Raw genomic sequence first — 21,637 nt, 5'->3', positions numbered from 1 at the left:
AAAAACAACAACAAAAAAAGAAACGGGCTGTAGTCTAGGGGCTGAGAGCAGGGTGACAGAAATCTTGATTCAATTATTATGTTCCTCAGCACAATTCCCTTTCTCGGCTCCCTGTAAAGGATGTATATTCTCACGAGCACATGCCTAAGTACTTAAGATCTGTAACGAGAAAATTGAGTCGGCCCAGCGGTGGATTGGCCTGTGGTGTGTGGGCTCCAGGCCATGCAGGAGCTGGGCCCGTGGCCTATGTTTGGAGCTGTGGAGTACATGGGGGATGAGTCACGGCTTCTGGAACCTGCCTCACCTCTCTGCCCCCTCACCCCCCAACACTCGGAGCAGATGTGGGAAGTCTTTAACTCAGGATTGCTGTACTGGGTACTGCAGGAGGCAGTGGGCCTACCATCTCTGTTGGTTTATGGGGTTGATGGTGTCATCTTTTCTCCCCTTGTCACCTGGACTCACAGCAGATGTGCCCAAGCTGGGGCCCACTGTGTTTGATCATGTGGAGGGGCGGGTATGTGAGGCTCCCTCAGAGGTTGAGGGATACAGGCAGAGAGTTTTGAAGAGAGAAAAACATTGACTTTGATGTTTACCGTCAAACACACAGGTCCTGAACTGGGGGGACTGTGTCACTGTGTGTGTTGAGTGCTCTGTTGGCTTTCGGCCTCTGATCAGTGGTCACTGTTTAGCCTCTCAAGCCGCTTGAGAAGGTGTAAGAGTGGTCAGGATGTGAGTGTTGTTCATCTAGACTGCTCTGTGCTGGGCAGATCCTTCCTGAAGGCTGTGGCTCATTTGTGGTATTGACCTTTAAGGGGGACAGTGACAAATTGGGATGTGTCCAGATGGGTATAACCCGGATGGAGAGGTATTTGGAGAATACCTCAAGGCTCTAGGGATGTTTTGGTACCACGAAGAGGAGAATGAGAAGGACTGGATTGTTGCCTTCAAGTATTTGGAAGGCTGACATGGAAGGCAAGAGGAATGAGACTTTGCTGTGTGGCCTCAAAGGCCAGTGTGTGGCAGATGCAGAATAGATTTCAGCTCAGAGTAAAAAATAACTTTGTAAATATGCGAGTGGTCTATGGCCAAAGCAGGCTGCCTCAGGAGGTAGTGAGTGCCTTGTCACTAAAGGAATGTTAGTAGAGCCTAGGTGGCCATTTGCTGGGCTGCTGTATAAGACTATCAAGAATCAGATGCAGAACTGGATGATCTTTGAGATCCTTTCAGTTTTGGAATTTATGATTGAGCCCTGATCCCCAGAAAGACTTGGGAGGTGATCCAGTCTGTGGTCTGGATTTGATGGTCCTGAAAGCTTACAGGATTGGGAAGATTGAGAGACTCAAGCAACAAGCAGAGCCCCTGCCTGCCCCCCGCCCTGCATCACTGAGAGTGGATATGGCTGGGCAGAGAGGTGGGCAGAAGTGCCCTTGCTCACATCAGCAAACTACCTGGGAGCAGTACAGTGTGGTGCTCCCTACTGCCCTTTCCCATCCTCCCTCTATAGCTCCCTGCATCCTTGCATTGGCTTCAGGAGGAGTTGAAGAGGCGGAGATTGCCGCCCCCTTTTTATAGGGGAGGAAACCAAGGCCCCAGGGAGTTCCATGATGTTGGCAAAGCCACAGAGCTGGTATGGCCAGGCGGTGGGGTGGGGTGGGAAGGAGTGGAGAGAGCCCCTGAGGCCTCAGCTCCCTGGCATTCTCCAGCCACCTGCTGCTCCTCAGCCCCTCCAGAGAGATGCTTTGGAGGTGGAGCAGCCTGGGGCTGGGCAGAGCCTGGAGGGTTTCAAGCAGAAGGGCATGGTCAGCAGGCTGGATGCTGCCAAGAGTGTGGTGAGAAAGTAAGAACCAGCCACTGGGGAAACACAGGGGAAATGCTGGTGTGCTGGATTCCGGCCCGTTGAGGCTGCAGACCATGGCACCATTTTCCTCAGGAGCCGTCAGCAGCCTGAGGCGAAGGCCATGGAGCAAGAGAGGCAATAGAGGGCCAAGAGGAAGATGGCTGAGGGTCCCCATCCCCATTTTTCAGATGAGGTGACTGAGGTTCTGCAGGGTGGAGTTGCTTGCTCAGCTCTGGTTTACAGTCATCTTCCACTTGGACTTGGGTTTTATAAACCCTGTGAGCATGGGCTCAGGGCAGGGGTGGGTGGTGGGAGAGTTCCGTCACAGAGGACCTGCCCTCTAGACCTTGCAGGCCGGTGGGCAAGATTGGCAACCCAAAGTCCCTCTGATGGGCAGTGTGTGGGGTGATGCTGTGCTGGGAGGATGACACCAGAGACGGAGGGCAGGGCAGGGCAGGGAAGGGCCGACATTGACCAAAAGGATCTGGTAAGGGCTCTCATAGGAAGTGGCACTCTATAAAGGGAAAAATATTTTACACGGCTTGTTTTTAAACTTAAATGAATTAAAATCAAATAAAATTAAAATTTTAGTTCCTCAGTTGCACTAGCCACATTTCAAGGGCTCAGTAGCCACATGTGCCCAGTGGCTACTGCATTGGATAACATGGCTTGAGTACAAATGCTTGGCACATAGTGGGTGCTCAATAAATGCTTCTCCGTAGAATGGGTCGGTCACATGCCTGTAGAGGGTTCACAATTAGTGAGGATAGTGGTGGTGGGGAGAATCTCCAGTCTCCTCAGCGAGAAGTGTTTCTCTTGGTATTTTTGGCTTCCGTGGAAAGCTCTATTTGAGTAAAGAGTTCTGTAGCAAAAACAAACAAGTTAGAACACTGTTAGACCAGTGGATTGCCAAGGGACCTTGTAATCTAGAAATTCTGGGATTCTCCTTGGGACATGTGCCTCCAATACCAGCCTTGGGGATGTGGCCATTGTGTCCGAATCTCAGATGAACGGCTGAGGCAGCAGATAAGGTCCGTGGGGCCTCTAAAGGCAGAGCTGGGGCTGGTTAAAGGACGCTACAGGGAGGAAGATCATGGCTCAGTGCAAGGAACAGCTTTCAGACAACACCCAGGCTGGGCCAAGGTTAGAAGCATTAGCTTAGAAAGGTAGTGAGCTCCCTGTCATTGGAGGTATGAGCAGGGGTGAGGGGCAGAAGAGTCAAAGAAGGCATTTTGGTTTAGACTCCATGACTTTTTTAAAAAGTAAATTTATTTATTTATTTTTGGCTGTGTTGGGTCTTCGTTGCTGCGTGCGGGCTTTCTCTAGTTGCGGTGCACTGGCTTCTCGCTGCGGTAGCTTTTGTTGTGGAGCACAGGCTCTAGGCACGTGGGCTTCAGTAGTTGCAGCACGTGGGCTCAGTAGTTGTGGCTCGCAGGCTTTAGAGCGCAGGCTCAGTAGTTGTGTTGCACGGGCTTAGTTGCTCCGCGGCATGTGGGATCTTCCTAGACCAGGGCTCGAACCCGTGTCCCCTGCATTGGCAGGCGGATTCTTAACCAGTGCACCACCAGGGAAGTCCCTGGGCTCCATGACTTTTTAGGCCTGTTACAATCTGGGGGACAAGTGCTTCTGTGACTGCCTGGCATCTGGAAGTGGTTCTGCCTACTTGTTTTCCCTCCTGCTGCTTGACTCTGAGTCCGCCATCACGTGGGCTTGACTGGGCGGGGCCACATTGCCTGTGTTTCTACCCTCAGCCTGGCTCCTTGGCACAGGGCCTGGTGCCCAGAGGGCTCAGGAGGCTTGTGGATGGTGAGAGTCAGGCTGGGGTGCTGCCCAGGCATGAGAGGCAGCTGCGTCTCTTGATTGGGCTGTCCTGAGAGGGTCTGTGGAGAAAGCTGTGGCATGGGCCTACGGTATCCTGCGGGGCTAGGGGAACAGAGTCCCGGCAGTGCCTCCCTCCCTAGAAGGCCTAGAGGAGGTCGTGGCGGGGCTGGACTTGGCGGAGCAGGCAGAACTGTGAATAGCGGCCATGGGTGAAAGGGCAGCCCCAGACCCTCTGTTCCTTTTTGGGCCTTTGATCTCTGGTGGGGCCTCCTTCCGCCGTCTCCAGGGCCCCCATTCAGGTCCCCTTGACCTCCCCCTCCCTTCATCCCCCCAGTTTGAAAGGCCCTCAACACACTGAGGTCAGCCGAGTGCGAATGCCTTTCACTAGCTCAGAAGGCTGGCCAATCCAGCACCAGTGTGGAAGCTTCTTTGGGGGCAGTGGAGGGTACATTGCAGGTGGAATTTCTGGGCACTGGACTGCCCTCTGCCTGCAGAGGGCACAGGAAGGGGCCTGTCCTTTTCAAAAGATGCCAAGTCCAGCAAGATCCTCACGGGGAAGTTTGGGGGGCATTTAGCGGGGGCTCCTGTCATGACTATGTCCATCCCTCTTTCTGGAGGTGCCTGTCTCCTCTGTGTCTCTCCCTGTGTCTTTTGTTTGGGGGTACATCTCATCCAGTGCCCTCTGCCTCTGTTTATCGAGACTTCCTCTGTGTCTGCTTCTGTCTGCTGTTCCAGCTCTCACTCTCTTTCTTTTTCTCATATTCACTCTCTTCTCTTTCTCTCTCTCTCATGTGCACTCCCCCACTCTCTCTCTTTTCTTGTATTGGCTCTTGCTGTCTCTCTTACCAGCTTCGCCCTCCCCTTCTCCCAGGCTGGGAGCCTCAGCTCAGCCCTGCCCTGCAGACCTCCATGGGAGTCATCTTGGGGAGGGAAGGGGTTTCAGAAGTTCACAGACCATGCAGGGCCCCAGGGACCCTCTGACCTTGGGCAAGCCCTGGCCTTCCTCTCCTAGGACCCTCTTCTTTTACTGACACTCAGACTCTGTCTGTTGCTCCGGCACTCAGGACCAAAGGCACTGGAGCAGGAGATGCAGAGACTGCTCTCAGATTTCCCAGCAGGGACTGGGGAGTGTGGAAAAGCTCAGGATTCCTGAGTCAGGGGGGAGTTGTAGGCACCCTTGCGGCACCACCATTCCAGAGATCAGTGATCTCTGGAGACCCCCAAATAACGTGAGGTGTTGAGGCAAGGACCCAGGCTCACAGGCCAGGGACCAACTGGTTTGAGGACTCTGTGTGGTGAAATCTTTGGCAAGTTACTTAGTCTCTCAGAGTCTGCATTTTGCCATCGGAAAGTAGAGGGGGCACAAGTTTTGTGCATTATTGTGAGGATAAAATGAAGTCGTTCTGGCAAAGGGTTTAGCTCCAGGGCCTGGTGGTCCTAAGTATTTAATAAATGGCCCCTGAAGGAGACCGGGGCTTGAGCGTGTGAGGCCGGTCCAGGCTGAGGGCTAGCAGGCTCCCACTGCAGTTCTGTTTGGTAGCTGAAACTGGCTGATCCTCCCCTGCCCCCCTCCCTGACTTCCTGTTTGTAACAGTGAGCCTCTCTGGGCGCCAAGACTGAACAACAGCGCCCCCAGGTGGCAGCTGCAAAGGGAAGGGCCCCTGGCTTTCCTTTGCTTCCTTTTCCTTCAGGACCTTCACTTCAACCCCTTGATGGAAGGATAAAAGGGTTTACCCTCAGTTTTCCGTGAAGTGACGTCCTGGGTACACAAGGTGGTGGAGACCTCTAGGATGGAGGGCAGAAGGCAGAATACTTGGACCTGGGAGGGCTGGGCCTTAGCGGTTTGGGGTCACCAACTTGGTTTTCACCAGCCCTTGTCGGAGCTGGAAGGGCCTTGGAGAGCATCTGGGACGTGTCACCTAGTCATTATTCAGATAGGAAAACAGGCTTGGAGAAAAGAACGGGTCTGACCAGTAAAAATGACATTTCACATGGTAAAAACCCAGAAAACCTGGAGGGACAGACGGACTCCTCAGAACATCCTTGATAACCTACCGCCATTTGACAGGCCAAATCTTAGTTTCTTACCTCCCCTCCTTTCCTCCATTCTCCTCGGCCCATCTGCTGCCCCCACTGTTGAAAGCCATGAGCAACCCTGACCTGACCCCATCAGCCTATCACCCCTGGGCCTCAACTCTTGACAGTGAGCCCTGACCTTCTCTTCCTGGTTCCCGTTCCTCCTCCCCATCCCTTCTGTGCTTCCGGCCCCCCGCACAGTCTCTGAGCTCTCCTGTCTCTGGGTCATTATCCAGGCAAAGCCCTCCACCTGGAATGCTGTCCTTGAGGCTGGTCTGTTGACCTGGCCTGGTTTCCAGAGCCAGTCCACTCCCTGGGGGATTTTCAGTGTTGGGCCATTGGTCCCTCACGACTGGCTGGGGCCCTTGGATTCATCCCGGGCCAGCATGGAGCTTTGGAGACCAGACAGACTCTGCAGAGAGAAGGAAATGACCACCACTTTGTCTTGGTCTCTCCTGGGGCTTCAGCAGGGCAGGTCCTCTCCCTGCCCTCCACAAGGTGTCCCCTGAATGTACCCTCAGGCTGGACATGTAAGGGGCCCAACAAGAGTTCTTTTTCTTGTCCGGGCAGGGCCCGGACCAACATGCTTTTGCTCAGAGGGCGTCACTTTGAATCTGATTGCTGGCCTTCTGGTCACGCTTTACTTGGCTTGTCCTGTATTTAAAATGATTTTGAGTTAGTTACCAACATTTAAAAATAAGGAGATTTCCCATCTGGATGTCTAGCCTTTCTTGGGAAAAAAAAAATCAGATCTTGTGACACTAGGCAGGCTTTCCTACACGGCAATGATCGTCTGGGGCTGCTGGGCCTGTGATCCTCCGAGTGCTCTGTACTCACCTTGTTCACGGCGTTTGTGCTCTATTTTTCTCTACCTGAATGGCTTTGAGCTTCTGGAGTCCTAGTATGGACTCTGAAGAACACGTCTGGTTGAGTCCAGCCTGTGGCAGCTAAAGCCTATGGGAGGCAGGGCCCTGATTGAGCTGGATGGGGCTGTGTGTGTGTGTGTGTGTGTGTGTGAGTGTGTGTGCGCGCGCGCATGCGGTCAGGGAACTGGGCAGTCAGGCTCTCAGGCCGGAGGTAGGTGAGGGAGGGAAGGCAGTAGGGCAGGGCCAAGCAGCCCCACCCCTTGGCAGCCCAGAAGAACAGTGAGATGGGGGTCATTCAGTTCACACCTGCCAGATGGGTAGTCCAGGCACAGGGGCGCTTAGTGGCAGTGATGCTAAGGACCCATCTCCCAGCCTGGCTGGCCACTCTCCCGTCCTTCCGACCTTGCAATCATTGGCACCTCAGCCAGGCAGACAAGTGTCCAAGACTTCCTTGGTAAATCAGGGGACTTGGGGCCAGGTGGTCAATCAGAGGGGCTCCTTGGGCCTTTCCCTGGTGCCTAGGGTCTGTCCCTTGGGTGGGGGGGGGTCAGGTTTCGGTTCCTCCTGGCCCCTAGGTCCCTGAGTTTCACTTTGATTCAGTGACTGAGAGCCCTCGTGAGAGCCAACACCCCACCCCCACCCCTGTTGTTTGCACACCTGCTTCACCCAGGCTTCCTCCACCCCTCCCCCACCAGCTTTTCCCACGGGACTGTGCACTGGTGTCCCAGAGAGCCCTGGGGGACGTAAAGAGCAGGGGCCACAGTGTGAGTCGGCTCTGGGGTCAACCAGAAGGAGAGCTGTGCGGTCTCATCCATGGCAGGCAGGCCCCCTGCCAGGGCCGTCTGGAGCTCAAGGTGGAGTGGGCTTGGCTTTCTTCCCCGCTCCGCATGCCCTGGTGCCCAGTGGGGCAGAGAATCCCATGGTCCTTTCTCTGTCTTTGGAATATGGTTAACCCTTGGCTGCAGAATCTGCAGTTCAGGACTTTGCAACACTCCAAGTACTAGAGGCTCATGAGGTGGGGAGGGAGCCCAGACGAGGGAGCCTGGGGCTCTGGATTCCAGTCCTCAGTCTGTGGCTGACTTGCTGGTGACCTTGGGGAAATTCCTTTCTCTCTCTGGGCCTCAGTTTCCTCATCTAAAACATGGGATCAAGGTTCTCTTTGGTACCAAGATTCTGAGCTGCTCCTGGTCCCATCTCAAGTCCTCTTGGCATTATTTTAAACAAGTGGTTCTCAGACTTTCAGTCTTGCAACCCTTTTAAACTCTTAAAAATGATCAAGGACCCCAAGGAGCTTTTGAATTTATGTGGGTTAATTAAAATGGACAAAAGTTAAAAATATTTATTAATGTATTAAAAATAGCAGTAATAAATTACATAAATAATGTGCTGTTTGAAATAAGAAAGGACTATATTTTCCAAGCCAAAACATTTAGAGTGACATTGCTTTATGATTTTGCAAATCTCTTTAGTGTCTGGCTTAATAGAAGACAGCTGGGTTCTCATATCTGCTTCTGTATCCAATCTGTTGTGATATCACACATCTTAGAACCTCTGGAAAACGCCACTGTATACTTGGAAAAGCATCAGAGTGAGGAAGGCCAAGAATAATTTTGTATTATTATGAAAATAGATTTGACCTCACAGACCCCTTGGAAAGGTCTTGGGGATCACTCAAGGGGTCCCTGGACTAGACTTTGAGGATCTCTGCTTCAGGCTGCTGCAGACTCTGAGCTTACTTATCACTCATACAGAGAGGGAGAGCAGTTAAGTGGTTTTCATTAAAAGAAAGGTGCCATCAGTTTCTCCTGTTCTTTTTTCCTGAAGGCAGTGGGAACCATGGCAGGCTTCTGAGCTGGGGAGGGAGTGACAAGACACGCTGGGCTTTGGAAATCGTCCTTTAGCAGATTAGGGTGTGCAGGGCTTCTGGGTCCTCTCCCAAGCTTGAACTTCCACAGAAAGGTACAGTTACGGAGGCTTCTTTCACTTCCAGTGGAATATCGTAGGGTTTGAGGTCTGATCTCCGTCCAGCAGGCTCCTTTGGGGCCAACAACAGCTTCCTAGTGCTCCCTAAGAGCCCAGGGAGTGGGCATTTGGGGACCAGCCACCTCTCCCCATCCCAGCTCAGCTCTGCAGCTGTTCAGGGCAGGCCCGTGAGACCCCCACCCAGGGCATAGTTTTGGTGGGGAAAACCCCAGCAAATAATGTTGATTTGGAATGAAACAAAATAAAATGAAATAAAGAAGTAGGTTTGGTGTTTATCTTGACTCCTGGCCTTTGAGGAAAAGCAGGTGTGAAAGGCAATTGAAAAAAAGGGAGATTTTTGTTCTGATTCCACTGGGGCTTCTGAGTTTTTCCAGAATGCCAGTGGTTAGTCGTGTGTGTGTGTGTGTGTGTGTGTGTGCGCGCGTGCGCGCGCGCGTGCGCGCGCGCGTGCGCGTGTGTAATTTCATTGTGAAATTTCCAGTTTTCATTTTTATTGGTACAAGTTTATCGTTTGCCTTAGTCCTTCCTTGGACTGATGGACTAAAATGGAGGAGAGGAAGAAAAAGAGAGTTTCCTAAGGTCATTTAGAAGACTTGAAAGATGCTAGAGGAGATATGCTTGTAGTGAGATGAACTGAGCTGTGAGAGGAAACAGAGAGAAAGGCATGGCCCCTCGAGAGACTAGAAAAGCGGACGGTAAAAAGCGACAAAGGGGTCAGACTCTTCCCAGCACCAGCCACCAGGTGGCACCATCGACCCAAGACAGCTTAGTTGCTGTCCAGGGTTAGGGACAAGAGGGGTGACAGGACAGTGTGTACTGACCATTTCCGAGCTTGGTATGCTTGTAACTCGGTGGGGGGCAGCAGTGCCCAGGTAGGCTGCCCATTTGCCTGAGTTTCACTTCTCTGCCAGCATTTAGTCACAGCAGTGGGAGGCTGGGCCATTGCTGTTGGGGATCACTCCCGTCCTTCCTCACCTCCATGGTGCAGACGTCTTAATACAAACCTTTTTGGGAGTCAAGTCCTCGGTTCTAGTCTAAGCCTTTACTTGCTGGCTGTGTGACCTTGGGCAAGTCACTTCTCTCTGAGTCTTGTTTTCCTTGTGTTAAAATGTGGATATTTGGGGCTTCCCTGGTGGCGCAGTGGTTGAGAGTCCGCCTGCCGATGCAGGGGACGTGGGTTCGTGCCCTGGGCTGGGAGGATCCCGCATGCCGCGGAGCGGCTGGGCCCGTGAGCCATGGCCGCTGAGCCTGCGCGTCCGGAGCCTGTGCTTCGGAGCGGGACAGGCCACGGCAGTGAGAGGCCCGCGTACCGCAAAACAAAAACAAAAACAAAAACAAAAACAAAAATGTGGATATTTGAACAGATGACTTAAGGGATCTTTTGGGCTCTGACATTCTGTGGTGTGCCAGAGAGAGCACTAGAGTTGGAGTTAAATTCAGGATCTTTCTCCATTGGCTGTGTGACCTTGGGCAGCTCACTTCCCATCTGTGGGGATTGCAGTAACATCTCCCTCACAGTCTGTTATATGAAGTAGCAGGTTGGAAAATGCTTTGAAATCTCTTTTGGTGCTGTAGGAGAGGGAGGGGTTGCTATTTATTTATTTTCCAGTCAACTTAAGTTAGCCAGAAGCAGGCCTTCTACCATCCTCACAGCTCAGAAAGTATGTGCCTCTGCCTGTGACCACAAATCAAAGCCTATGGTAGGTGTTTTCTCAAGGTCACTGCATCTCTGTCCTAACTATCTCATGAATCTGCTACTTTTTTTTGGTCCCCACTGCTACTGCCTTAGTCCAAGCACCCTCTCTTCTCCTTTGGACTATTGCTGTAGCCTCCTAGTGTGTCCCCACCTCCAATGTCACTGACTTCTCCAAACAGTCCACCTTCCGCATAGCAGCCCTGGGGCACTTCCGAAATACAGTTTGGATCAGTGACTCACCTGAAGGGTTTTCACCCTTCAAGTCTGCCCATTGTTCTCAGAAATCATCTAAACTTCTTAACAAGGTTGCTAGGCCTTCTGTGGTCAGACCCGTGCCCATCTCATGAGCCTCGTCCCTCCCCACCCTCCTCTTTTCATGCTCACCCCAGTCATACCAAACCTCATTCCATCCCTTGAGCACCACTTGTTCTTTCCTGCTGGCAGCCTAAGGGTTATATGCATGGGTTGTAGTCAGGCAACCAGGGTTCTGGTGCTGACTCCACCAATGCCTACTTGTGTAACTTTGGGCAAGTTATTTGACCTCAGTTTCCCTCTTTGTAAAACAAGGACACCCATTGTGCCTATGATTGGGTTGTTACGTGGACTGAATGAGGTAATGCATGCACAGTGCCCTGGAGGACCCCGATGCATGATATGTGCTCTATAAAGGATGCCTTTTACGGTAATGTGTTCCCACCGCCTGGAAACTGCCCCCCTTCTCCACCCTACCATTTACCCAGCTGACGTTCTACAACTTCAGGATCCAGCTCATGTCACTTCCTAAAAGTGAAGGCTTCCCTGAGGGTCCCTCCTAACTGTCAGCTCCCCTGGGCCCACCTGCAGCACACAGAGCCTGCCTGTTGACAAAAGTATCACATTTGTCACTCATCTCTCTTCCCTGTGAGACTGGGAACCTGTGCGGGTGGGACTAGTGTCTGTAGTGGTCACCATTGTGGCCCTAGTGCCCAGCACAGGGCTGGTTCTTGGTACAAATATGTACTGAATAGGGACTGGATGTCACAGAAGCCGGGAGCCCATCTGGTCCGTAGGTGCAGGCTGCTGAGTAGAACCCAGAGCCTTGCACGTCAAAGGCTTCTTCCTTTCACTCCTGCCTGACTCCATCGTCTCCATCCTCCAGCGCTGCTGTCTGGCTCCATAGAAAGGATTTCATGACAACCATTCTAGAGGGGGAGGGAGCTCTCCCGTGGTCTAAACACACACACACGCTTGTGCGCGTGCGCGCGCGCGCACACACACACACACACACACACACACACACACGTGCATAGCTCTGCATGCTGGTGCCTAGGGCCCTTGTTCTGCCTGCCTTACCTAAACATATGCTCCAGGTGTATATAGATCACAGCCTCAAATGGGAACTGTGACTCTATGCTAATGGTTAGCATTTACTGAGTGTTTGCCATATATATTTAAAACTATTAATGCATTTAATACCGCCACTGTATCGGGTGAAGCTCTTATCATTCCCATTTTATAGAGTTTCAGAGAGAGATCCATGAAATTGCCCAAGGTCACACAGCTCCACAGTGGCACTATTGGGACCAGCCCCTGGGCAGCTGGCTTCCAGAGTATCCTTACCTGCCACCCTCATCTGCCTCTCACAGAGTGTTGCACAGGATGGCATCACTGCGAATGTCCTCAGCTCTCTCCAAAAGGGGGCTTTGAGCCCACCTTTTATTTCAGTTCTACCATCCCCATCACCCTGCCAGGCTGTGCTCAGGGCGACCTTGGTGCAGAGCCGGCTTCCTCACTCAGGTACTCAGCCATTTCTGAGGCTTCCCCTGACACTGCTATGCATGCTTGCCTGTCACATCCTCCAGTTGGTCACCTTCAAGTGCAGTTGGCTGATCACATATGGACTTTACACCACAGCAGGGTAGCACAGTGGGTGGACTGGAGTTCGAGCCCAGCCCTGCCACTTACTAGCTGTGCGAGCTTTGACAAGGGCCTGAACTTCTCTGAGCTTCAGTTTCCTCATCTGTCAAAAGGAGATAATAATTCCTGCAATTCCTGGTAATTAAAAAACGTTATCTATAGTATTTTGATCAGCTCTGGCACATGGCATATTTTAAGAATATTTAACTCATCAGAGCAGAGTTTTTACCCTGAATCCAAATTCCTCAAGAAGACCTTCTTAAGAACTTTCTAAATTCCCAGCTCTTTTGTTTTCTCTTTCTCTTGCAGGATCTTAGTTTCCCGACCAGGGATCGAACCTGGGCCACGGCAGTGAAAGTGCCGAGTCCTAAGCACTGGACCGCCAGGGAATTCCCATCTTTCTCTCTTTTTTAAACGATTATTTTATTTATATTGCTAAGTCTAATGATAGGATTATTCAGGCTAGGGTCAGAAGAAAAAGATGTACACACAGAATTTACATTGGCAGAATTTTAGCTCCGTTTTTTTTCAGAAACCAACAATTCGAGTTGTAGCTGAGGGCAGCTTGCAGAGGCAGGATGAGCCTGTCACAGGGTGGAGAGGCTGGGTTCCTGGCTCCAGTTCACCACTATCTTGCTGTGTGGTCTCAGTCAGGTCCCTACCCTCTGGGTCTTTGATTTGGATGCAATGAGCCCGGATCACCCTTCCATCCCCAGATTCTGCCCCGTCCCTCCTCCCTGCTGTTCCCCCTCCCTCCTCCATCTTCTCTGTCTTCGTTTCCTTTCCGTGTGAGACACAAACGCCATCCAACACTTTTGAATGGGACTTTTGTTCTGCTAACATCTCTTTTCTGAAAAGAACGATTGGTCAGGTTTGTATCTTTTAAACGCTGGCACATTTCATCAGTTAAGAACCTGCATACCTCTCTCTCAAGACAGAGCTTTAAGGAGGCAGACAGAAGCAGCAAATGGGGAGGTTTATGGCAGACAGTGGAGGAAAATCCACCCAATCTCTTTGGGGGCCTAATGTATGGTCCTTCCCTAAAATGCCGTCTTTCCTGGGTGCCCCCTTTCCTGCTCTCCCTGTGACCCTAAGCATTTTCCAGCTTGACTCCAGTTACGACTTGCGTACTACTCTGTAGCTCCCCACAGAATGGGGAGAGGGGACGAGTGGGACCTGTGCCTGAGTCATTTTTGCTTCAGATCTCTTTGAGGTATAGGGTTTGGAGCACAGGATCAGGAATCACAGGGCCTTGGGTTTGAGTGCTGGTGATCCTGGGCCAGCCACGCTGGGCCTGGGTTTTCTTACTGGCAAAGAGAGAGCAGAATTCCTTCCTCAAAGTCTTGTGCCAGCTCAGGAGGAGCAATGTGTGAGAAAGTGCTTCATAAACTGTCAAGCTCTATGTAGGTATGGGTGTCTTAGTTCATTTCAAGTGCCTGCTCTGTGACCTTGGACAAATTCCAAGGGTCCATTTACCCTTGGAGAACTAACTTCTCCAAGGGTCCATTTACCCATCTGTAAAATGGGGACTCTAATCCTTAGATCATACAGTGAATGTGAGAATTTCATATGGATGTAAAACAGCTGGCAAGAACAAGTGTTCTTGGCAGTGGTGAGACAGGCTGGGACCTGGGACCCTTTGCTGCAGCACTGCAGTGCTTGCACCTGGACACACCTCTCCTCGAGCAACAAAATACAAAGAAAGTGCCTGGGACTAAAAATAACTGTATGCATGCCCAGTTGGGGCAAATTCTGGACCCCAAAGATAGAAAGAGACCAAAAAAACCCAACTGCCACTTTTGAAGAGCCTGGAGCAAAAACAGGGTGTCGGGAGCAAAAGCAGGGTAATGCGGATGCCCCCTGCCCACACCACCACCTAAGGGGTGGGCAAAACACCTAAGCCACCCCTCTGGCCCGACCCCTGGACACACCCCTACCCTCACCCCATGTAAGAAACAAGCTTGCCCCCTCTCGGGGAGCGAGCAAGAGAACCTGTGGTTTGTTCTAGCTGCCCCCTGCTGCCACAGGGGCCCCAGTAAAGCCTTGCCTGAATTTCTTGTCTGGCCTCTAGTCAATTTCTGTTGATCGGGGCGGGGGGAGGGGGGGAGGCCAAGAGCTCTGATCGGTAACAGTGGCAGGTGCCCAGGTCTAGGTCAGTGCCCTGTCCCTTTCCCTTTCTTATTTCTTCACGGTGCCTCCCCTGTGAGTACCGCGCACAATAATGAAGCCACGGGCTTCTGAAGCCTGGCTGCCCATTCTGAAACCCAATCGGCCGCTTCCCTAACCTGTGCCTCAGTTCTCTTGCCTGTAAAAGAAGGATAATAATACCTACTGCAGAGGGCTGTTGAGCAGATTAGCCCGTGCCCACGCATGACCCGGCACAGAGTCGGCGCCCAGTGAATGTTTGTGATGCTGTTGACCTTGCTCCCTCCGCACACCCAGAAAGAGGCCCCCAGCCGCCATCTCCTTCAAGCCCCCTTGGCCGGCGAAGAAAGCCGGGCCTGAGTGGAGCGGAAGGGGTATGCTCAAGGTCGCACCAGGAGTCCCCTGCTAGGATCTCTGGGGAATTTTCAGGGATTCCGCCGTGCCACCCAGCGAATAAAGAAAGCCCTTCCAAGAGTCCGAGGGCCCCGGGGAGAGGCCAGAGGCCAGACCCCGCTCCTCCGCCCCGCTCTCGGGGCGCCCCATCGGCTGGGAACGGAGGGCAACTGTCTTCCAGGAGGGCATGGGGGTTTGCTGCGCGGGGTGGCAGGAGAAAGAAATCCAACCGCGTCAGAACGTGGCGCAAAAAAAAAGGGAGAGCGCGGCGCCCTCGGCAAGGAGGCGGCCCGCCTGCCCTGCCTCCGCCAAGCATTTGCAATTTAATTGACATTTGGCGGCAGGAAGCCAATCAGTATAAGTCAATTGACGTGCCGAGATAAAACTAATCGGCGGCCGGCGCTCCCCCCGCCGGCACGGCCGCGGCGGGGCCGCGGGCACAGCGTGGCGGCCGTGGTGCCGCGGGCCCGGCCCCGGCAGGTACCGGCGTTGGCGCGTGTCTTGGCCCGCGAGGGGGTGGCAGGCGGCCCGCTGACTGCCGCGCAGCCCACGGCGGCCGGGATAGGCCCGTAATGAATGACTTTATTTGCCGGGGCCCTGCTGAGAACAATTGAGTTTGTTAGGGTAACAACGGATGCCAGCTTTCCGGGCCCCGGGGAGCGCGGGCGCGGCGGCAGCCGGGAGCTGGGCAGCAGAGCAGATGAAGCGCGCCGAGGCGAGGGGTGCCGGCGGCGGGGGACCGGCCCACCGAATGTCAGGAGCCCGAGGGACACTGTGCGCCCCGGAGCCGGCGGAGGAGAGGCCGGATTGCTGGGCCTCCTTGGACGGAGGTGCTGGGGTGGATGATGCACACCACTCTCGCGCGCCTTGGTCCGCAGTGCAGAATTGGGCTGGGGGTTCATAAATTCCTTGCTCTCTTGTTGGACTGGCCCATCCTCCTGGTGTTCGTGCGGCCTCTTCTTCCCTCTGCTTCCGAGTGTAAGGGTTCTTCTGGTCTTGCTGAGTGATGCCCTGACATCAGTGTTTTGTCTTTTGCTCCAGTGGAAAAGTAGTAAAAGACACAAAGGCATCCCTGCCCCCTGGGGCATGGCTTGACAAATTCAGGGCTGCATATCAGCTTACCACATGTGGTGATGCTGTCTCTCAGCCCTCTGCTCTGGAGAGAGGGCCTTCCTTCCATCTCTGTCCCCTGTCTGTATCCCCATTCTTTGTGGTGTGGCACCTCCCACAGGAAGCCCTCCTTGTCCCCACAGAGAAGGCTGCCAGCCACATGGCCACCTCTGAGTCCCTGCAGCCTTATTCTGCCTCCCCCATCGGTTGGTAACTTCCAAGGGCAGGGGCCACCTCTGATTCCTCCCAGTTGCTCCCTTGGCGCCCAGCTTGGGGACTGGCACAGAGCACAGGTGTGGAAGGGGTGGATAAGGGGATGCATTTTTTTCTTCTTTTCAATCTCTTGCTTTCCCTCTAGTTAGAGAACCAAAGCATTCCTTTCCCCCCCACCCCCCTTTCTAGTTCTGTTTTCGGGCACACTATCATTCATTCATTCACTCAACCAATATTTACTGAGAAGTAGCCATGTGTCAGATACTCTGCTATGAAAGGCCCTTGACTTTGGGGAACTTACTGACCAGTGAGAGAAGATAGGGCAATGCATGTGATAAATATGTGTCAGGCACCTACTGTGTGCTGAGTAACGGCCTGAATTCCTTGAGTTGGCACAGGTTTAATAAGGGGTCTCTGAGGACTTTTCCCCTGTCATTGCATTCAGTGATCCTTGGTGCCACCCTGTGACAACGGCTCTTATTCAGAAATGTACAAACTGATGCTTAGTGTGTTTAAGAAGCAGCACGATGTTGTGGAAGGAGTCTAGATTGGGAATCTAACGCTAGTTTGCTGTGTGAGCTCTGTCCATTTTTTTCCCCTCTCTGGGCCTCAGTGTCCTTGTCTGCAAGATGGGGGAATTGGAATTGATGGTCTCTGAGGACCAGTCGAGTGTGAGTCGTCCACAGGGGAGATGGAGGCAGGACCCAGGTCTCTGCTCCCAGCCCAGTCTTGCAATGTGACCAGTGCAGCTGACGTTGAGACTGAAACACTCACTGTGTGACAGGCACCGTGTACAACGCCAGCCTTAAGAAATGTAGGTACTATTACTGTTTCCCTTTGGCAGATGGAAAAGATGAGAGGTTAAATTATCAGTCTAGGGTCATGCAGCTAGTAAGTTGCAGGGCTGGGATTCAAACCCAAGCAGACTGGTTTCAGAGCCTGTGCACTTAATCACTCTGTTAATGGCAGAGGTAGCACGTAACCCCCCCACCCCTGCAATCCCTCCCCTGCGCTTACACCTCACCCGGTCTTAGTCCCGCCTCCCTTGCTCTCTGAGCTCCAAAGCTCATTCTGCATGTTTGCAGGGCAGCAGGAGCACTGATTTGTCAAGGTGTCTTTTCTTCCTCTGGCTTTTTGCTCTTTTCCTTGATGCAGATGGCTGAGAGAAGACCCAGCAGGAGGGGGAAGCTATTGTGGAACCTGGGTCCCTTCTTGGCTCTGTCCTAGCTGGATTATTGTATCTGGAATTGGGTTGTTAAAAAGAAGAGGGGGAATCCAGTGTTGTCTTTTAGGAACAAGCTCTTACTATTCATGCCTGAGGAAGTACATTTATTTTGTAGCTAATTTTGGCACCTGTCTTCCTGTTCCTCAGAAGGGGTCCGGAGAACTCTTTCTCTCCCCAAAGATACCCTTTTTCAGAATGACAGATTAGGGTGATAGTCTCAATATGAGATAGTCCTAATTGGCAGAGCTGAAGGGGCCTTAGAAATCGTATACAGTGAGTTTAAATCCTGTCAAATTAAACATTGTTAAATCCTCCCCTCTTTAAAACAAGTATTTTGTAGTGCTTCCTTTGCTATCCTAAAATGAAATTTAGAGAAAATATAACCTACCTATACACATAATTTAAAAATCAATATAATGCCCCAATTGTAACAAAAAGGGGAAAGAAAAATAAGATCATAATTAAATGATGTATGTCATTATGTAAATGCTCAGGCCTGATTACACCAGAAGACATAATAAAGTAGTCAGTTGCTTGCACTTATGCGTAGAATCACCATGAATGTGGTAGCTACAAATGTGGACAGCTGTGTTTTCTGGCAATACAAATACCTATGGTGGTGTTGCCATCAGCAAACTGATTTTCTGAAATTGTGAACATGTCTTGATAAAATTGCAACCAAAGCGAAGCATCATCTTCCCTCAATTTATGCGATGGTTGTATTCCTGGAAAATTCAGTGTAAATTAAAACACCAAGTTTGTGTATGTAACTAAAATAGTGTTAGGTTCATGGCTCAAATATTTATAAAGAGAGTTTTCACCAACTTGAATGTATGATGAATCATTCCAAAGATGTGTGGGATGCAGGGCGATCCTTCACTGGCCTGGACTGGGGAGCACCCTGGCTTTGCCCACTAAATGCCATAACTCCTCCCCAAATAACAGTAAGTCACAGATTTCCTAAATCTCCTCTGATTTGATCACCCTTGTTGAGAGCCACTGCAACAAATGAGTTTCTCTTTGGGGTCTCTTCCTTTGGGAAGTTCTATGACTCTCTGAAAAAGCAAAATCTGCATATATTGTGCATTTTGTGTGGAGGACCCTGTGCTGGGAAGACAGAGAAGCATGGCCTGATGTGCACCTGGGTCTCCTGCATGGGTATCAAGCTCCCAGGGAACCACAGTTGGTGAGAGCCCCACCTACATCTTATCTCTGTCTGGGATACCCTCTGCCTCCTTTCTCATGCCTCCAAGTCCAAATCCTGGCTCAAATGCCAACTCTTTCCTCCAGAAAGCCTTTCCTGACCCTCTCCCTGACCCCTAACACCAGACAGACTCTGTCTCTTGGCACCCACTGTCTGCTCTTCGGTGCTCTCGTAGGGTACTTTCCGATGCTTGAACCCTAACTCCATCTCTAGGCTTCTTGCCCTTGCTAGGAAATGGGCTCCCCTTACAGGGCTATGCTTGGGGTTGGAGCACCAGCAAAAGACGAATGAATGCTTGAACCAAGGGATGCAGCTTAGCCAGGTGCTCCTCTCTGAACACACCTTGTCCTTTTTTTTTTTTGCGGTACGCGGGCCTCTCACTGTTGTGGCCTCTCCCGTTGCGGAGCACAGGCTCCGGACGCGCAGGCTCAGTGGCTGTGGCTCACGGGACCAGCTGCTCTGCGGCATGTGAGATCCTCCCGGACCGGAGCACGAACCCGTGTCCCCTGCATCGGCAGGCGGACTCTCAGCCACTGCGCGGCCAGGGAAGCCCCACCTTGTCCTTTTAATTAGGCAAATGGCTTCCCTTTTCCTGTTCTCACTCCCTGTCCTCATCGGCTGACCCAAGATGTTTGCCGTGCAGATGATACTGTCTCAATTTGCGGTCCCTCTGGCTTGCTTGCTCTGACCCAGTGCTGCAGGCTTGGCAGGATTTATTGACCCCATTGCACAGATGAGATGAGATGTGCTGTGTAAGGTCACACAGCTGGCAAGTGGCAGAGCCAGAGCTGGCACCTGGTACACTACCATCTTTGTCATTTAAACTCTTCCAAGGCCGGACCTCCCCCTTGGGGAGTCATTCATCCATTCGCTGGCTCCTGACTGAGAGCTGGGCACTGCGGCCTCAGTGATGGTCAAGGCCTGGCGACCCCCTTCGTTTTCCCTGAGGGAGTTCTGTCTCCCAAGCCGTAGGCCAAGCATGGAAAGGTGCTTCATCAGATGCCCCCAGGGAGGGAGTGAGCACTCCTTCACAATAGGAGGAGGCCAAGGAGTGGCTGTGGCTGTCTCCTTTGTACCTGTTTTTGTTTTTGCTTTTTTTCACTTTCAATGAAATATCCACTTTTACCTGTTTATTCCACAAGTGTTTATTTTGTGCGTACTATATGCTGGACATTATTCTTGGTGCTGGGGACACAGCAATGAACGAGACAGACAAAACCTCTGCCCTCATGAATGATATTCTAATGAGGGAGAATAAATAAATAAGGAAAATAAACAGCATGTTGTTAAGTGCTCTGGAGGACAACAAAGCTGGGTAAGGAGATAGAGAATGAAGCAGGGCCGGGGGTAGGGTACATGCTGGTTTGTGGAGGGTGGTCACAATGATGAGATGCCATTTGAGCAGAGACTCTGGGGGAAGGAGGAGAGAGCCAAACAGATACTGGGGGAGGAATGTTCCAGAGAGAGGGAACAGCACATGGCAAGGTCTGAGTGAAGCAGGGGTGCGTTTGGCACGATTGAGGGACAGCAAGGAGGCCGATGTGGCCAGCGCAGAGTAAGTGGGAGGAGGGTGGGAGGAGGGGAGGTCAGGAAGGTGGGGCTGCAGACCAGGGGACCCAGATACAGTAGGGTCTTGTAAGCCATGACCCACTGTGGATTTTGCTCTCAGTGAGATGGGGCATCAGTGGGTGGCAGCCCAGAACATCTAACAGGGAAGTTCAGAGGTGCGTTCTGTCCTCCACCACCAGTGAGTCTCTTAACTCTGGCAGACTTCCCCTCTTCATCATCTCCTGGACCTGCCCCTGAACCTGGGTAGCCATTCGTGCCGTGCGCTCTTTCCTGGGTGAGGGCCTCCATCTGGCCTCTGGGCCTTTTCTTATCCCCCTCCAAGAGGGTCTCTACTCTGTGGCCACAGCAGCCATATGAGCCCCTCTACCCCACAACCGTTCTGTGTGTGGATGGAATTGTAAGTGTATTGACAAGGGCCCGACTATTTGGAATGCAGACTGAAGGATCTGGGAGGTAGCGTCTGGGACTACTGGAGGGTGTATGGGGAGGGGGGGCAGCGTGTTGCAGTGTGAGTCCCAGAAGCCCTTCCCCCACCCTCAACAAGCCCTTCATCTCAGCCCCATATCTGGCCTCAGCAATGGCTCCCCCCAGAGGCGCCTACTTTATTTATTGCTTCTCCCCAGCTCCCTGTGGGCAGAGGAAAGTCCATTAGTGTGTTTGCAGACTCTGCCAGCTCTAAGCAGATGCAAGGCTTATTTGCAAACTGTCATTGCCCTGGCCTCCTCCAGAGACCTGCATGCTGGGCTCAGCTTTGTGGTTCCAAGAGCCTCCTCCCCCAGGCAGACAGCCGGGTGGAGCCCCTGTGCCCTGATTTCCCAAAGCACAACATCTTAGCTTGCAGTTAGGAAAATTAAACTAACTGCCATGAAGGAACCAAAGCAGCACATTGGGCCACGTTGAGAGTGGAGAATGAGGTTCTCTGTTGATAGGAGTTCATTGGCTTGGCGTGAATCAAGGGAGGTGTTGAGAGAAAGCATGAAGAATCCTGGGCTGAGGGCCTGGGATCCAGGTTTGAGTCCTGACTGGGATGCTGAGTGTCTTGGTGACTTTGGAAAACGGTTTACTGCCCTCTGGGTCTCAGTCTCTAAGCTATAGAAGATGCTGCAGCTGATCTTAGAATCCATCGTAAGCTCTAAAATTCTCTGAACCGAATTTTGAGGACGCTTCCTTTGTCCAGGTAGTCAGGGACAGAGTGGTATACCCAAAATGACTCCACAGTTCTGAAATTGCCTGGAGGTCGGCCTCAGAAGGGTAAGAGGCACCCAGGAGCTGAGATACCAGGGCTCTCAGGCTCAACTGGCCTGATAGCTCTGCTATGTGACCTTGGACAAGCCGCTTCCCCTTCTCTGAGCCCATTTTCTTGTCTGTAAATGGGAATGATAATCTCTTGCCCGTCTCCTGAGGTTATGGTGAGAATCAGAGAAGCTGATGAATGTGAAAGGTCAGCATGAATGTATACTTGAGGAGTGTTATTGTCATTGTTGTTACCATTTCCACGTGTGCCTTACTCTGGGCGTGTACAGCTGCCAATATAAGAACATGCCACCGCTGAGTACAGAGCCCAAGCACATCAATTTAGCTATATAAAAGGGAATGGTGGTGC

General features: G+C 52.1%; 1 protein-coding gene and 1 non-coding gene across 9 annotated transcripts in view; one reads left to right on the top strand and one right to left on the bottom strand.

Annotated features, from left to right (window-relative positions):
* PAX5 (paired box 5) overlaps nucleotides 1–21,637 on the top strand; it is a 188,732-nt gene that overhangs the window by 31,764 nt on the left and 135,331 nt on the right. The gene's annotated exons all lie outside the window — the stretch shown is intronic.
* Nucleotides 12,493–12,564, bottom strand: TRNAE-UUC (transfer RNA glutamic acid (anticodon UUC)). Its single transcript has one exon. It is a non-coding gene; the product is annotated as a tRNA-Glu (tRNA).

Source organism: Lipotes vexillifer, unplaced genomic scaffold (genome assembly GCF_000442215.2).
Source record: "Lipotes vexillifer unplaced genomic scaffold, Lipotes_vexillifer_v1.1 scaffold920, whole genome shotgun sequence".
In the NCBI taxonomy this organism is placed as follows: Eukaryota; Metazoa; Chordata; class Mammalia; order Artiodactyla; family Lipotidae; genus Lipotes; species Lipotes vexillifer.
The sequence above is the reverse complement of the archived record's forward strand: the minus strand, read 5'-3'. Positions and strand labels throughout refer to the sequence as shown.